Raw genomic sequence first — 15,765 nt, forward strand, 5'->3', positions numbered from 1 at the left:
GGCTATTGTAGATTATTTTCCCAAGTATTATTCTAATTAGGTTGACTATATGGTGGAGCACCTTGGGTATTACAATTTTTCCATTGATTACTATATGGATTTGAATTTTCCAAAGAGTCCTGAGACATACCTTGACATTGGGTCCATGGTCAATGTTGAGAAATAAAGAATACTTGCTCATCATCTCCATCTACCTTGATGTACTTAGTTGCAAGATGCTAGTTTTCCACGATGGTGACTAGTTTGCATTGGCAATCTTTCTTTTGCTTCAAATAGTGTGGACAATATTTAGCTAGTTGTACCTCAATATCTACATGTTTCTTCTTTATAGTCATTCTGTCAAGATGTGTGGCAACATCATTTATAATGTCCTGCTTGAAATCTAAGAGCAGATTAGATATCTCGAGCTTTGAAATACCTTGACTGATTCCTTTAGTGACTTTGGAATGAGGTCCTTTTCCTTTCTTCATAGTTGACCGTGAATAGTTTTGACAAATTTTCTTGAGGTCATCCTAGGAAGATTGATATAGATCACCACCAGCCATCAGGTCTAGTGCTTCTAGACAATTATCATGCACACCTCTCAAAAAGACTAGCTTCTATGAATCCTCGAACAACATATGCTGAAGGTTCTTCTATAGTGTACACAAGAAATGTGAAACATAGTCTTCCAATGTTTCTTCCTCCTTTTGTGATATTCTAAAGATATCATCTCCTCTTGAATCATTTTCTTTGCAACACTCTTTGTATTTTTCTAGAAATAGAGTTTGCATTTGATCCCAAGTACCCGTTGTATTGGCTCCTAAGCCCATGAACCATCATAAAGTTGACTATTTTAGTGTTGGAAATAATTTGAGCTTATGGGCATCAGTGTTATAGTCAAAGCTACGAAAAAGGATGTCAAACTCAAACAAGAAAGTATCAGGGTCTTCTGTTGTGAGGCCATAAAAATTTGGAAGAGCATTTCGAGATATATTTTTGAGATTAGCATTGGTTATAAGGCTTTGGAGAGGAAATGCAAAAGTAGGTTGTGCCATTACTGGGGGTATTTGATTATGAGGTTGCTGCTGAAAAGGGATATTGGGCACTGAATTGTTAAAAACTGGTGGATTTGGAGTAGTACTATCAAGAAAATTGGCCAAAATTTCTGCAAAAGGTTGAAGGTCACTTGTATCCAAAGGTTCTACCCTTGAGGATGATTCTATAGGGAAAATAGGGCTTGCATCCTCAAAAGGAAACTTAGCTTCTTCTTCAATTTCTTCGTTTAGATTAACATGCTCCCATGGAAGAAATCTTCCATATTCATCTCATCATATTCCTCTTCGATGCATGCAATTGAATTGGTCACTTTTGAATTAAGCTCTCAATCTTATGGTTTCTAACTAAGATACTAATCTAAAAATAGAAGACTCATGAAGGTTCCTAGTTTGACACCATCCTCGACAATAGTGCCAAAAATGCAAGGTTCCATAATAGATCAAGATAATCACACTACCATTCCTCTAACAAAGATATTCTATCCATTCTGAGAACTATCTATTCTACTATGGAAATACATTTGAATTGTCAACCGAGGGACATATGACTTGAAATGGGTCAGCATAGTAAGTGCACCAAGTTCCTTTAGGAGTCTTAACACCTATGTTGTAGGAAAGTAAAATGCATGAAAGGAATCTATGCTACTAATATGGAATAGTAAACAAACTTGGATTATCAACAGAGAAATATAGAAAATATAGAAAAGGGAATTCTAAACTAGTTAATAGTTCAAACATCCACTATGATAGTTTTCCACAAGTGTTATATAAACTTTCACAGTAATTGTGCTTCAAGACTAATACGGTAAATCTATCTTAAATAAGAAATTGCAAGAAATGAATCTACTCTACCTAAATCTATTCCACCTCCCAAGTGGGCCCCCTTGGTTGTCTTCATTTAACTAAGAGCACAATAGGTAATCCAAAATCACTTTCTCATTAGAATTCTTCTTTTGTTACATGACTGAACAATTTGTGAAGAACAAAGAAAACAACTTCTTAATCTTCCAATCCCCCTTAAACTAACTCTAACTCCCTCTATATATATAAATGATTGGAACTTATTATAAAACATAACCTAAAACTTGTGAGCAAACATCATCAGTAGAAAAAGGGTGGGATGTCAACCATGACTTTTAGAACATTGATTGAGTAACAAAATAACAGTCTATAGATAATGTAACAAGTCATCTTTCTAAAATAACTCCTTTCATGGACACAACTTATCACCTGAAACTGACCCGCACTTCTCATGCTATGACTAGTCTTCATTACTCCTTCTTTAATGCAGTGCTTGCTACTCTTTGCACCACTTCCTTGTTTCTTGAAAATTAGAAACATTCAAACACATACAACAACATTTCTACCCTCATTCAAATATTAAAACATAGCTTAAAACATTTATATGAAATATTGTACTTTATATATAATATTAAGAAAAGTATATCATATCCACTATCCATAAGTTTAATAGGTTCTACCTACATTCAACATAAGTTTATAAGACATTTAAAACAAGTATTTTGGAAATGTTTTTCTCATGGCTCAAAGAGTAAGTTCAGACTATATAAAAACTATATCAAATTTGGGACATTAATATGCCTCATCACTCTTCATGCTGCATATCTCCCCCATTCATACTTAAGAGATGTTTTCCATGAATTCTCTTCCCCATTCACATCAATGACAAAGACCTCATTATATCAATTTACTATTTCAACTTACAACTAGCTTGAGTGTCCAAACACACTATTCAATACCAAATACCAAGAGTCCTCAATGACTTAGCTCATCAAAGATACTCTCCCATAGGGGAAGCAACAAAATTCAATCTAGTCTAAGAATAGTGCTTTGTGCCACTAGACTGATGCACTCTCTGCATCATCTACTAAGAAGTAGGCAAGGGCATAACCCCAAGCATACCTCTTAATTACTCAAATGTATCTTTAGGTAAGGGCTTCATAAAGATATATGTAATCTAATCTTTGGTACTCACATACTCCAATCTCATCTCTTTTTCTTCTGCCTTCTCTCTCAAGACATGATACTTAATACATATATTATTAGTCTTAGAATACAATACATAATTCTTAGACATACCTCTAATACCACTTGTTAGACTAGGGTTTCAATTACACCAAAAGATGAATCTATCAATGCTCGATACAACCACTCAACTTATTTAACACAGGAGGTGGTTAAGCCCTTGTCACAAATCCTGAGGGGAGCTCTAATTTTTTTTCTAGCAATCTACCCCTCAACATTACTTGAGGGTTTGAGGATTCAAACCTATGACCAAGCTTTGATACTAATTGTTAGAATATATAGTCTACCAATATAACTGAGAGCGAGGGGATGAATCAATTTTCCATCTAATATCACAATTATCAACCTTAATAAACTTTAACCATATGAACAATATAATTAGAAACCACAACAAGATACTCATGCACAATAACACTAGATATGTTAGCTAAGGAAAACCTTGATCAAAGGGAAAACCCTAGTGGGGATGCTATCCACAAGATGATGTACTAATTTAAATATTCCTCACTAGAGAATGGACCCTATTAGGAGTTTATAATAATATTTAGTACATATCACTCCCTGTTAGGGATCTTTGAGTCCTTGTTAGGAGATTCCAACCCTGATAGGAGTTGTAGAAGATAGATGGACCCACTATCCAAATAGCTTAGGGGGAAAGACCAATGAACCCACTGTCCAAATGATCTCTGTATTATTCTTCGTAGAATAATAGAAATGAATAATACTGCTACTTCCTCTTTCTTTATCCTGTCAACCAGACTTCTGCTCCTTCTGATCTTTTGACCAGATCACAAAAATTGCATCCAATAATCCCTTGGATAGCTTACTTGCATTTACCATACACTCTTTATTTTTTCACATTTCTTTGATTACTTCACATATAACACATATTATAAACAAGGAAAACATCTTTCCCTTATACTATATCTTCAAAATAATTCCTTGAGTCAACCTTGAGGCTTTCCCAATTAATTATAATAAGATAATCAATTAATTTGCAATTACAATAGCACTATGGACTTTTAGTCTATACAAATTCTCACACATGTGACACTAGAGTTGGGACATTCACCAATGTCATCGTCAGACTATCTTATCTCACTAACTAACCATGCAACTCTAGATTATATATCTATTAGCAGATATAATACAAACACAATAAATCGCTTCTCAGGTACTTTGTCTCTATAGTGCTCTTTATAAATCAGACATATCTTCCCTACGTCTTTGACTTACTTACTGTGCATTGAACCTTAACATCATGACATAGTATAGAACGTGTCCATGATCATGCACACTAGATAATCAAAAAATTGTCCATACAACTAAGATCTCTATCTACTACTATGTTAGTCTTCATAAACTTACTACTATGTTGACATCAATGACAAACACAATCATGAATGTAACATGTGAATACTCTCCAATGCTTAGGATACTCCCCCAAAGGAATATCATCAACATTCGTGCTAACAATCTCCCCCTTTGGCATTGATGGGAACATAGATAAAAAATATCTACATTCCATGAAAACCAAATGGTACTCTACTTCTTTTTTTGTTCTCATCTTTTCAAATCCTTTTCATCAATGAAATCTAAAAACCTCTAGAACAATGCTCTATTCAACATCTTCTAGATCAGCATCATGAGTTGTTCACTAAACAACTTCTTATTTAGGAATAGAAATAGTTGTTCACATAAAAAAACTCTTAGTTTCTCCCCAATTCATACTTAGGAGATTTTTTTCATGCATTTTCTCCCCCATTCACATCAATGACAAAGGCCTCATTACATCAATTTATTGCTTTAACTTTCAACTTGCTAGAGTGTCCAAAGACACTATTCAATACCAAATACCAGAATTCCTTAATGACTCATCTCATCAAAGATACTCGACCATATGGGAACCATCAACATTCAATCTAATCTAACAATAGTGCTTTTTGCCACTGGATTGATGCACCCTCTGTATCATCTACTCAGAAGTAGGCAGGGGCATAACCCCAAGCATACCTCTTAAGTAGTCAAATGTGTCTTTAGGTAAGGGCTTCAAAAAGATATCTATAATCTAATCTTTGGTAATCACATACTCTAATCTAATCTATTTTTCTATCGCCTTCTATCTCAAGACATGATACTTAATAGATATATGCTTAGTCTTAGAATGCAATACATGATTCTTAGGCATACCTTTGATACCTTTTGTTATGGTGGAGTTGCCCATGTGTCAAAATATGGATCTATCAATGCCTGATACAATTGATCAACTTATAAAACACAAGAGGTAGTTAATCCCTTGTCACAAATCCTGAGGGGACTACTAAATTTTTTTCTAATGATCTCCCCCTTAGTGTTACCTGAGGGTCTAAGGATTCAAACTTTTGACCAAACTTTAATACCAATTTTTAGAATATATAGTCCACCAATATAACTGAGAGGAGGGGTGAATCAATTATCCAACTAATATTATAATTATCAACCTTAATAAACTTTAACCATATGAACAATATAATCAAAAACCACAACAAGATACTCATGCACAATAACTCTAGATATGTTAACTATTGAAACCCTTGATCAGAGGGAAAAGGTACCCACCAGATGATGTCCTACTATAAATATTTCTTATTAGTGGATGGACACTGTAAGTAGTCTAAAAGAACATTCAATGCATATCAGTCCTTGTTAGGAGACTTTAAATCCTTGTCAGGAGTTGTAGAAGATAGATGGACCCACTATCCAAACAACTTCATGGGAAAGACCAATGAACCCACTATCCAAATGACAAATGTATTATTCCTCATATAATAATAGAAATGAATAGTATTGCTCCTTCCTCTTTCTCTTTCATGTCAACTAGACTTTTGTTCTTTCTGATCTTGTAACCAGATCACAAATCTTGCATCCAATAATCCTTGGATCACTTACTTGCATTTAACAAATACTCTACTCCTTTTCACACTTGATTTTTTCTCGTAAAACACATATTACAAATAAGGAAAACATCTTTCCTTTATAATGCATCCTCAAAATAAGTCCTTGAGTCAGCTTTAAGGATTTACCAATTAATTATGATATGATAATTAATTAATTTGTAATTACAATTACAATGTCGGCTCACAATATATACAACTTCTCACATGTGTGACACTAGGGCTTGCACATTCACTAACATCATCATTAGACTATCTTATCTTACTAATTGACCGTGCAACTTCATATTATACCACTGTTAGAAGATATAATACAAACACCGAAAAACACTTCTCAAGTACTCTATCTCTGTACTACTCTCTGTAAATCAGACATATCTTTCGTACATTTTTTACTTACTGTGCATTGAACCTTAACATCAAGACTTAATATAGAACATGTCCATAATTGCACATCACTAGAAAATTAAAACATTGTTCGCACAACTAATATATTTGTCTACTACTATGTCAGTCTTCATAGACTTATTGCTATGTTGACATCAATGACAAACATAGTCATGAATGCAACATGTTAATGCTCTCCAATGCTTGGGATACTCCCACAAAGGAATTACCATCAACATTTATGCTAACACTTCCAACAATTTTTATGAGAGCATTGGCTCTCTTGAGAAAGTCTAATAGCTTGGGAGTTAAAATCTTGGAGATGGAGGCTTGGAAATTGGGAAAGGTTATTGACAATCAAGTGATTAACGTCCAGCTCATACTACCACAACTTGAGGTAGAAATACATGAACTAAGGAAATCTCTAAAGAAGAGAATGGATATGTCCATTCAAATAAATGACATAAATTATGAATAAGTTGATACTCGAGGATTGTTTGACACTAGAAATTCAATCAGTAATGCTATGTAAAGTGACCAAACAAAAGAAGAAAGATGAAGAAAATGAAGTTGTGGCCGAGGAAGAAGAAAGACTAATGGCTATAAAACTTGAAGAAAGGCCATTTGATGTGCAAAATATTACAAACACTCGACTAGACATGATGAATTAACTTGTGCTTGCAAATCTTGAGTTAAATAAGGACATAGAAATAGAAAATTTGAGATCACAAATTGACTTACTAAAAAGTGAATTAAAGATTGAGAAAGAACTTGTGGAAAGGTTGAACAAGCCCAACAAAGCAATAAAGTACCTTGAAGAACCAATGAAATCACCTAGGTCATCAGGCAACACTTCTAGACAAGGACATATAAAGCAATATTCATCTAGTGAAGAAGGAGAATCATCCAAGAGTGGGTAGCTGAGGAATAAATATTCAAAAGGAAATCCTACATGCTATCATTGTGGTAAATTTGGACATAATGCAAAGATCTGCAAAATTAAAAAAGGTATCCAAAACCCTATCTCTAAGTTTACTAGTTATTGTTTTTACTGCAAGAATCAAGGACATCAAATACATGAGTGTAGATCAAGAATGAAGAATACACCTATTGCACCTAGATTTAAATGTTATTATTATAATTGTCAAAAGTCTGGATATAGAGCATATGAATGCATATCATAGGAAAAACCTTGGCAGAAAAACATGAATGCACCTAACAAAGTTTGTTCTAATTGTCACAAGATTGGACATGTGAATAATAATTGTAGGACTAGAACACGAATACCAAATAATGAACACAACAAGGATAAAGGAAAAGTGGATGTTGAACAAACAAAGGTGGAGATGAATCAAACCTAAAAGAAAAAGGTGGAAGTTGGAGGTAGTGGAACAAATGAAACTAAGGTCACCCTATACAATGGAGAATGTGATCACACCACCTCAAACTGATCAAGAAAGGTATGTAAGGAATTATACATCTAACTATTTATCTTACATCAATTCCTAATTTAAACTATGCTAAAGTTTATATCTGCATAATTAAAGATGCATAAGAATAGATCTATGAAAATAATAGTGCAAAAGGAATTATTTACACAATGAGTGTTGAATGTTAGTAAAACCTATCTATATTGACTAAGCATTACAATATGGAGTGATTATTTCAAATGTTAAATTAATGTATATGTCAAGTTAGATGGAATAAACTGAGCTATATAGTGAAGACCAAGTTCAAAGGTGCAATATTGACCAAGACAGTGGATTCCACCTAATAATAAACACAACATTAATGGAGACCCTATTTCAAGCAAAAGTAAGTATATATCTAAAATTTGAAGACACTTTTCACACCAATTCAGATTTTGAGATTACAGAGCAATTTAAGTCATAGAGCAACTTGAGAAATTTACAAAAGTGATTTTAGGAAAAATTTTGATCGAATGAAGATTTAAGTTGTTCCAAGTTGTTTAGAGGATGAAGCTTCAAAAACCTAACAGGGAAACATTGCATCTTCATCATCTGTAAGAATTGTTGGTCATTTTTTCCCCCCATTCAACCCATCATTGATAACCGATCTAAGAGATCTTCAATGGGATGGGTTCTTTGGTGTTTGTTAACACACTTTTTGGTTGGGTTAACATCTTGTGTTAACTCGATCTCTTCATGAGCCGAGTTGGCTTGGTTCCTTCATGTGCCAAGCTAGTTTAGTTTGTTTATTGGCCAAGTTGGCTCATTTTTTCTTCATGTGTTGACTTGTGGGTTAACGCACACTTTCTACCAAGGTTAACATTTTGTGTTAACCATTTTTTCCATTTTAGATAATGACTTTTCTTGCTTTCGCAAAATTGTAAAATTATTGTTGTCTCTTCAACTGTGCATTCAAGAAATGTGTCAACCAATAGTTTCATGCCATGTGGTGGATCCTTCTTGTGCTAGGTTGCTTTTAATTAGATGGTTCTCATATTTTTGCATTGCTACCCTTTGCATTTACAAAGATATGATGGTTGTTGGATCTGGAAGCATCTTGGATATTTATGAGTGCATCTTAGTCATTCATTGGAGAATGTATAAGATATGCATCTATAGTTGGGTTTTATTAATCTATTGGGGAGATTTTTGCAGCATTTGGGCCATCCATTTCGACAAGAAGATCTATATCAACAATTCACACCTTTTCTAGGAAAATCAAATTTATTTCACATAGGTCAACTTTGTAAATTTTATGGTAGGTTAACTTGTGTGTTATCCCATCGCACATTTTTCTTTTACAGTAGTACGCATTTATTTGTTGTGGCCATGACATGTTACAAGGATTGTTCTTGAATGCTAAATGACATTCTTTGGCCTTATTTTCACAATATCTATGCATCTTCATGTCTCATTAATGATTGTAATGATCAAATCTCATGAGATTTGATTTCTTATGGTTGGGTGTTTTTTTTTTCCCCTTCCTATCACTTCATCATAGCAAATTTTATTTCATGATCAAATTTAGTTCTAATATTCATTTATTGTTTCTTTATGCAACATAACTCCACCTTGGGTTGGGGTTTGAACTTCATAGTTTAGATGTGAGTTATGCCTGATCTATAAAGGCAAGTTGTAAATACTTTTTCCAAGTTCTTCTCTATTCTTCTCTATTTGTATTTTGCAGCAACATTATGCTCTGCAACTTTTTCCTTCCATTAATGTTTGTTGCCTACCTTTTCTTGCCATTCTATTTACTAGTGTATTTATTTTCCTTGTAGTGAATGTTTCTTTTCCATTTTCTTGATTCATATGTATTGTTAAGTCTGTTATCATTTGTTGTATAGTGAAGTTCCTTTCCTTTCAATACTTCAACCAGTTCCAAACTTGTGTGTGGTTTCTTAGAAGGTATAATAGAGTTAAGATTAGTGTATTCTGGTAGTTTCATTGATGTGTAGTGCATCTATAGGCAGATTTGTTACCACTGTATCTATCTTGGGGCATCACCCCCTTTCCCTTTTTGTATTCCTTATCCCTTTTCCACTCAAGAAGTAGTTTATGTGCACCCTGATAGTAAGGAAGCAACCTTCTCTAGAGATTTGACCTCAAAATACAAGTCCTACACTTAGAGGTCATTTTTATGTTACACAAGGTCACTCAAGGGTCATACCTCAACCAAGGGTGCAGACTTTTGTGTCAACATGAAATAATCAAGTAGTAGAGGTAAGTAATGATCAATTGATGAAGAATGGCGCTTAGTGACCACCAAAATTTTGAGTTATTTTTGATATTGTTATGAAAGGTGATTTAATGTGTGTGTTATCATTGATACTACCTAAAGTCATTATGATCCATGATGTATGAAGTTGTTACATATGTAAGATTGGAGAAGTTGGTGATTATGAGATTCGAGAGGCATATGAATAGTTATGTGATTGAGTACTAAAGGATGAATTTAAAATTGTTGAAAGGAAAGGGTTAACTTGTGCCCTATATTTTTCAAGTAATTTGAAGATTGAATAGATTAAGAAAGTTCTAAGAAGAATCCATTATATGAAGTTATGGATAGATAATGGACCTACTGAGTTAACAAAGAAGACAATTCACAAGGTTAGAGGATATCCAACATTGGACAAGAAGAAGAGTTAATGTTGTCTAAGAAGAGAAGAAATTGAGGCTAACACAAAGGCCTAATGGAATGGATGAGGGTTTTCCATCTCTACCATCATACATATCAATAATTGAGTTTTGAGTGAGAGGCATCTCTCACAAATTCTATCAGTCAAGTAGACTGAATAGTGTGCCATATATGGCAGTCAATCAAGCATGGAAGATTGTTATGAAAGATAATGAATATGATCTTGTCGAGTTGCAAAGATCATAGTTGGAAAAAAACTTGACATCCATCAAGAAGGTAAAGAATTCAATCTATAAGTTTGGATCACTAATTATGTGTATTTTCTTTTATCCTTAGAATTATTTTTGTTCTATTGGAAATATTTTTTGGGAGCAAGGAAAACTTGTCACAAGGCAAATTAGTGTATACATAACTTAGTTAGCAAAAAAATTTGAGAATGTTATGGATATGTATGTTGAAGAGTTTCAAAAAATAATGATGAAAGGAATGAGGATCCCAACAGAGCTAGTGATGAAATACTATAATGAGTTATGCCTTCTAGTAGACATTGATAATACATTTGTATAGGTAGTGAAGCCTAGGAAAGAATGGCTCACATCATTTGATTATGAATTTGATAGTGACAATGTGATTGAAAATATTGATGCACTACTTAAAGAAGAGATTGATGTAAAATTAAAACCCTTTGGGAAGTTTGAAAAATCTAAGGTAAGAATCATAGTTGATATCAAAATAACTTAAAAAGAGAAGAAAAGAAAGAAAATTATTGAAGACCTAGAGTAGAAACTAGGCACACACATCAAAGGCAAGGAACCTTTGAAGCTTACTCAAGATCTTAGTAAAGATGAAGACATAGATAGTGGTGATGAGGAAGAGGAAGAAGAACGAGATTAGGGTAAAGCCCTAGTAGTGGTCACTTCACCAACAAAGAAGTCTAAAACTGTGAAAATCACAAAGCCTAAAGAAAAGGAGGTTAAAAAGAAGCTAGCAATGGTACCCCTCTCTTCTCCTGCACTGACTAAGCCAAGAACCTATATAGAAAAGAAGAAAAATCAAATCCCTATGAGCTAGACAAAGAGAAGATAGTTAGTAAAGAAGAAAGAAGATGCAAAGAGTACTAAATCAGATGAACTGAGACATCACTAAGTCAGAGTACCTAAAAGACCAAAGAATATTGATGAGATATGTGCTGACATTAGAAGCTCTATAGGCTTATCAAGTTTTAGATTTGTAAAGTATGATACATTGAATAATGATAAAAAATCTAAAGTAGAAGAGGTCATGATAGATATGATGACTAACAATAAATTGGCTCCTACTAACTTGGAAAAGAAGATTCCAATTGATTTGTATAATATACTAGAAAGGAAGTGGCAACATGCATCTAAAGTAGAGAAAAAGATAAGAGAAGGCACTTTGGCCAAAATTATGCCCGAGTTGTCAAATGATTAGAAGTCCACATTTTTGGACAAGTATAGGAACCAATTTGTTCCTAAGTTTAGAATTTTTATGATTCTTCATAATAAGATTAAGGTTTTAGTACGACAAAATGAGTTATTGTGGAAAAGCATTTTTGGTCTAACCACTAAAGTAGTGGAACAAGAGAAAGTAATAGAGATCGTGACCATCAAAGATGATCAAAGTAATGAAGAGAGTTCAAGTGTGTCAATCGCACAAGCCAACATTACATCTATTGATGCTACCACACCTGACACACTAGTCGATGAGTAAGAAAAGACCTCAGACACTGAAGGAGAAGAGCAAGAGGTAGAGAAAACAATCAAAGACACTAATGTAGATATTTCTACTACAATTCAAGAAGGACCAAATAATTCAGGACCTCAAATCAAGGGAAACAAGGAAACATGACAAGGAGCAGAGAATATAATGTCAACTACTACAATTTTTGTCTCAAGCACTAAAGTTTAGACAAGACTAAGTAATGAAAACCCATTCCTCGCTCTTACAAAAGCAATGTCAAGAAACAACACTCCATCGGCAAGAAAAGGAAAATAAATTAAGGATAGTTCTCTAGATATTACTATCAATCTGGATGAAGTCATTGAGATGCCAAAAATGGGATCTAGAAAATCTCACTTTGGAACAAACTATCATGTTGTAAGAGATTTTGGCAAAGTAGAAGAAATAAGAAGAAATGAGAGGAGAATAATAACAACAAAAAGTGTTGCATGACATAAAGGAAATATTCATTGATGCTTTTGAAGTACAAAATATTGATGAGAAAGCCCCACTTATTTCCTAACTTATATAGATTGTTGACCAAATAAGTGCTGGAGATATTGAAGCCAATAAAAAATTAATGCCATGGTCAACGAAGAAATTTAAAAATAAAGTTATAGAGAAAATCTCTAGAACTATTGCCAAGTGAAAGGTTGAATTGTAGGCACATGTATAGAACATAGAACAACTTGTACATAAGATACAAAATTTGTATAATATTTTATGTGATATGCTAAGATTAACAAATGATTTTCGAAAAAAAAATACAATGGATTCAAGCTGAAATGAAGCAAATAGGTAGCTCTATTTCAGAGTCACCTGAATCCAATACAATGCATTACAATAAGCTATTGTTTGCACAAGGAAAATTTGTTGAATTACAAACAACTGACAGTAGCATGTGGGCCAAACTGATCTCAATCTAGTCAATGTTGATACCTCTATTAGAAATATAAGAGGGGTAACTAGAGGGAAGGGATGAATTAGTTACTACAAAAATAAATCCCATATCCCTTAGATGTCAATCATGATATAACTTCTACTGAAACTTAGTTAACACAGAGGCAATCAGTTAACACTAACAATTTACTATCACTCAGCAAGTACTGAAATATCAATTATAACTCATTAAATACTAAACATGCAGATCTTAAGACATTAAGTGTGATTAACCTTAATTAACTTAGTTGCATACACATAAAATAAATAGCATGAACACAAGTGACACTAGGATTTAATGTGAAAACCCAATTTTAAAAAATCAACCAATTGTAACTAGTTATTGTGTTTCACTTTTCTGAAGTGAGCCCTATTAGGAGCCAACCCTATTAAAGATTAAAAAACATAGTGTTAGATGTGACCCTTTTAAAGGATTTAATCACCCTTTTAGGAGTGGCCTTGTTAGAGGTCTTTAGACACTTCAATCTAGAAATGCCACCTTGTTAAAGGATTTGGAAAATAGTTGTTAAGCTAACTTTGTTAAGAGATTTGATACATTGCTAGAATTATTAAACAGTAACAATGATATGACATGATTTTTGATGCAATTGTATTTGAAATTTTAGATCTCTATTCTAGCTTGAATACTTGATCCTCCTTGATTAGATAAAACTTTGCAGCTTGGTCAACTCAGGATACTTTGCTATCCTTCCAATTTGCTTCCTTGGTTTATCTTTTCAATCCCACAACTTGACCTTATACTTATATATTTAACATAGTCAAGTCATCTTGAATACATTTACAAATATTCAATTTTTATCCCTTAAGTCAGCCAGACTCAACAAATAAATTCCTTAAACTAAATATTCTAATTTTACAAAATCTTTTGTTAGCTAACCTAGCTCGGTAGACACTAACTCTGAAATGATTTTCCTATGTTAACCAAGTGAACTCAATTAACACTAGAACTTTGTAAACTTTCTTTGGTAACTGAGTGAGCTTAGTTAACATTAGTTTCATACCAACTTTCCTTCTCTTTGGTGCCCGAGTGAACTCGGAAGATAGTGTCTTTTGAACTTTTTTAACTCTAGAATGCTCGAAAAACACTGGAAACTATCTTCATTGCCTAAGTGAGATTGACACACACTGGTTGGTAAAGATATGAAATTTTGTGTAACATCAAAGACAATATACAATTGAACAATTTTTTTCAACAATCTCCCTCTTTTGCATTGACGGCAACACAACATATCATAATACAATGAAATTTTTAGAGAAAAATAAAAGTAAGGATACTATCTTAGTTTTATTCTAATTCTCATCCATCAGAACTCCCTCCATTAGTGTGAAATCCCTCCGACATCAATCTATCCCTCTAGAATAATTTTCTAATTAATTTGATTACAATGACTAGAATATCAAACTCTCCATCTTTGTCATTTCTGATATATAACAGAACTCTCCCTTTATCAAACATAAAATTTCTTTGATGTATGACATAACTCTCCCTCTTTGATATCCTATGCCAAAGATAAAATTTAGTGAACTTGCATGTACCTATTGTACTAATTCATATGCAATCTACCTTTTACAATATTGCATCAACTTGACTATTCTTCAACATGCTTGGTTGATGCATCACTAAAATCTGATTAGTGAGCTTTAGATAGGGGAATGACCCCTAGCTTACCTCTTAGATATAAAAATGCATCCTTAGGTAATAGCTTGGTGAATATGTCTACAATATGTTCTTTTGTATTCACATATTCCAATCTTACTTGCTTATCTTGCACTAATACTCTTAAGAAATGATACTTAATTGCAATGTGCTTAGTTTTGGTATGCATCATAAGATTTTTTGAAATTTTAATTGCACTGGTGTTATCATAGAAAACAAAAACTAGATCTTTGATCTCTTCCTATATCAATAATTGTTTGAACTAAACAATATTTCAACAATTAACTACTGTAGCAACATACTCTGCTTCTGTTGTTGACTAAGTAATACAATTTTTCTTCTTACTTGTCCAAGATACTAGCCCCTTTACAAGAAAGAATGCTGCAACCACTAGTGCTCTTTCTATCATCAATGCTTCTTGCCCAATCAACATCAGTTAATGCTTTCAACTCAAAGTTTCCTCCTTTCTTATACCACACACCATAATCTTCAGTACCCTTTAGATACCTCATGATTCTTTTGATTACCATCATATGACTTTCTTTTGGATTAGCAGATAATCTTGCCTCCATTCCCATTGCTAAAGCTATATCAAGTCATGTATGCACCACATACTAAAGTTTTCCAACCATTGATCTTTATGTAGTCTAATCTACTTCTTTTGAATCATCATCTTTGGAAAGCTTATGTCCAAAAGACATAGGTGTTCCAACTAGTCTAGAATCTTCCATTCCAAACTTCTTGAGTATCTCCTTGATGTATTTTGATTGAGTAACATAGATACCATCCTTCTTCTTTTGAATCTACAAGCCAAAAAATAATTTGATCTCTCCAAACATTGACATCTCAAACTCTTGACTCATTTCTTCAGAAAAAGATTTACATAAATCATCATTTC

This window comes from Cupressus sempervirens, chromosome 4 (genome assembly GCF_028749045.1).
Source record: "Cupressus sempervirens isolate cs-2001-9-10 chromosome 4, ASM2874904v1, whole genome shotgun sequence".
NCBI classification, from domain to species: Eukaryota; Viridiplantae; Streptophyta; class Pinopsida; order Cupressales; family Cupressaceae; genus Cupressus; species Cupressus sempervirens.